At 41.0% G+C, this 3,697-nt stretch overlaps 1 pseudogene; it reads right to left on the bottom strand.

The window, feature by feature from the left end:
• Positions 1–2,196: 2,196 nt before the first annotated feature.
• Positions 2,197–3,479, bottom strand: LOC100462033 (ADP/ATP translocase 2-like; annotated as a pseudogene).
• Between the last annotated feature and the right edge of the window lie 218 nt (positions 3,480–3,697).

The following is a 3,697-nucleotide window of genomic DNA, read 5'->3' as shown; positions in this document are numbered from 1 at the left end:
TTGTGTGATAATTGGCTGGTTATTGATTGAAACTTTCAAATCTTAGTTTCTGCTTGTGAATGATGAAAAGTAATAATGGAAATTACTTCATAAATGTGATTTAAAGTGAACTGAGCAAAAAGAACTGAGCAAATTTCTGACTTGTAAACTATCCAGTATATGCTTATGTTTATTTTACTTCTTAGCTTTTTATTCTTGTATTTATTTATTTATTTTAAATCAACTTTTATTTTAAGTTCTGGGGTACATGTGCAGGTTTGTTACATAGGTAAACATATGCCATGGTGGTCTGCAGCACAGATCAACTCATCACGCGGTTTTAAGCCCAGCACCTATTAGCTGTTTTTCCTGATGGACTACCTCCCTTTCCCATGACAGGCCCCAGTGTGTGTTCCCCTGCCATGTGTCCATGTGTTCTCATCGTTCAGCTCCCACTTGTAAGTGAGAACATGCGCTGTTTGGTTTTCTGTTTCTGCATTAGTTTGCTAAGAATAATGGCTTCCAGCTCCATCCACGTCCCTGCAAAGACATGATCTTGTTCCTTTTTATGGCTGCATAGTATTCCATGGTGTATATGTACCACATTTTCTTTATCCAGTCTATCACTGATGGGCATTTAGGTCGATTCCATGTCTTTGCTATTGTGAATAGTGGAGCCATGAACTTATGCATGGATGTATCTTTATAACAGAATGATTTATATTCCTTTGGGTATATAGCCAGTAATGGGACTGCTGGGTCAAGTGGTATTTCTGCTTCTAGATCTTTGAGTAATTCCCATACTGTCTCCCACAGTGGTTGACCTAATTTACATTCCCACCAACAATGGAAAAGCATACCTTTTTCTCTGCAACTTCACCAGCATCTATTGTTTCCTGACTTTTTAATAATCACCATTCTGACTGGCATGAGGTGGTATCCCATTGCGGTTTTGACTTGGATTTCTCTAATGATCAGTGATTCTGAGATTTTTTTTTCATATGTTTCTTAGCCACATGAATGTCTTCTTTTGAAAAGTGTCTGTGCATATCCTTTGCCCACTTTTTAATGGGGTTGCTAGTTTTTTCCTTGTAAATTTGTTTAAGTTCCCTGTAGGCTCTGGATATTAGACCATTGTCAGATAGATTGCAAAAATTTTCTCCCGTTCTGTAGGTTTTGTGTTCACTCTGATGATAGTTTCTTTTGCTGTGCAGAAGCTTTTTAGTTTATTTAGACCCAATTTGTTAAATTTTTGCTTTTGTTACCTTTTGGTATTTTAGTAATGAAATCTCTGCCAATGTCTATGTCCTGAATGCTATTGCCTAGATTTTCTTCTAGGGTTTTTATAGTTTTGGGTTTTACATTTAAGTCTTTAATCTATCTTAATTTTTGTATAAGGTATAAGGAAGGGGTCCAGGTTTTATTTTCTGCATATGGCTAACCAGTTCTCCCAGCACCATTTATTAAATAGGGAGTCTTTTCCTCATTGCTTGTTTTTGTCAGGTTTGTCAAAAACAAACTTATTTCTGAGTTCACTATTCTCTTCCGTTGGGCTATGCGTCTGTTTTTGTACCAGTATCATGCTGTTTTGGTTACCGTAGCCTTGTAGATTGAAGTCAGGGAGCGTGACTTCTCCAGTGTGGTTCCTTTGCTTAGGATTGTCCTGGCTATTCAGGCTCTTTTTTGGTTCCATATGAATTTAAAGTAGTTTTATTTCTAATTCTGTGAAGAATGTCATTGGTAGTTTAATGGGAATAGCGTTGAATCTATAAATTACTTTGGGCAGTATGGCCATTTTCATGATATTGATTCTTCTCATCCATGAAATAAAAAATATAATTGAGTCCCATCATAATATCATGAAAATGGCTTTAAGAGAAAACTAGTAGCTGGGCACAGTGGCTCATGCCTGTAATCCCATCACTTTAGAAGGCTGAGATGGGCAGATCACTTGAGGTCTGGAGTTCAAGACCAGCCTGGCCAACATATAGAAACCCTGTCTCTACTAAAAATACAAAAAAAAATTAGCTCAGGGGGTGGAGGCCACCTGTAGTCCCAGCTACTCAGGAGGCTGAGACAGGAGAATTGCTTGAACCCAGGAGGTGGAGGTTACAGTAAGATGAGATCTCACCACTGCACTCCAGCCTGGGTGACAAACAAACAACAAACAAACAAAGAAGAGAAAACTAGTTAGATGAATATTATTGCTTTCTATTTTCAACCAGTAAATAGTTGCCACTGATAAATTGACAGCCATGAGTCTATCAAGAATGCTCTTGATATATTATATAACACAACATGCCTGTTCACGGGGGAAAAATGATAGGAAACAACGTATGTGTACTTCTTGATTTCAAGATACAAGACAAGCACAAAAGCACCACTCATGCCACTGAAAACACTGGACCATGAACGCCTGAAAAATCTTTGCCTCCTTCATCACGAGCAATCTTCCTTCAGCAGTCAAAAATGCCTGTGTACTCAAGACCAGCCTGGCTAACATGGTGAAACCCTGTCTCTACTGAAAATACAAAATTAGCTGGCCTTGGTGGCTCACGCCTGTAACCCCAGCTACTCAGGAGGCTGAGGCAGGAGAATTGCTTGAAGCCGGGAGGTGGAGGTTGCAGTAAGCTGAGATCGTGCCACTGCACTCCAGCCTGGGCGACAGAGACTCCAACTAAAAAAAAAAAAAAAAAATGCCTATGTGCATGATGTCAGTTCCTTTGTGCCCTGACTGCATTGCCATTTAGCAGTGAACAGTGTCAAATGGATAGGAATTCAACCCTGCAATGACAATGACAGGCTGTGCAATCATTCAGCTGATGATGATGTAGTACTCTTGGAATCTGGAAGCATTCCCTTTGCAGTGTCACAGATACCGAAGTAGGCAGCTGGGTAGATGCTAATACCCTGCACAGACATGGTAAAGCCTAGGTACAGGTCCTTAATCCTATTAGATTTGTAGATCTTAACCAGACAGTCACCAAGGCTTCTGAATTCCCTTTCAGCTCCAGCTTTACCCACATCCGCTGGTAGATGGGTACAGACAAAATCAAGAGGGTACACAAAACACAAGGATGTGGCCCCAGCGCACTGCCTGATGCCAGGTTCCTTGAAACATAGTGCCGAAAGTGGGTCCTCTTGTCCACACTACCCAGGAAGATCTGCTAGTACTTATTTTGAAGGCAAAGTTGAGAGCTCCTGGGTGGGGAAGTATCTGATGACATTGGCCAGGTTACCACGCCAGAAGGACAGGACTCTCTCCTCCTTGGGAATACAGACCACACAGTCTATAATGTGCTTGTATTGTTTATCTGTGGTAATTTCCTTGGTGGCAGGCTGCACCTGCAGCAGCAGCTTGAGCCACTCGATGGGTGCTCCTGCTGCCTTAGAGATGGCTGCAACCACCCCACCTGCCAGGAAGTCCCTGTTGAAGGACACAGCATCATCTGTCATATTGAAAGGAAAGGGGAGGCAGGCTGCTGCGAGATGGGACTGGGTCAGGAACTTAAATTCAGGGCTGGGGGGCCTCATGTTATTTCAGAGCGTAAGCTTGCTATTTATGGGACACATCTAAGAGTTTCCAGAAAAAATTATGGCACTGCAAGTCTCCTGAAATATTAACATTTGTAGTATTAATGTATTATATTTTTCCCTTTTAAGTTGTGGTAATAAAATATGGTCCTTAAAAGCCTGCCTTTTTGATATTTGTTGTGAC

Source organism: Pongo abelii, chromosome 14 (genome assembly GCF_028885655.2).
Source record: "Pongo abelii isolate AG06213 chromosome 14, NHGRI_mPonAbe1-v2.0_pri, whole genome shotgun sequence".
In the NCBI taxonomy this organism is placed as follows: domain Eukaryota; kingdom Metazoa; phylum Chordata; class Mammalia; order Primates; family Hominidae; genus Pongo; species Pongo abelii.
Note: the sequence above shows the minus strand (reverse complement) of the source record. Positions and strands in the feature narration are given on the sequence as shown.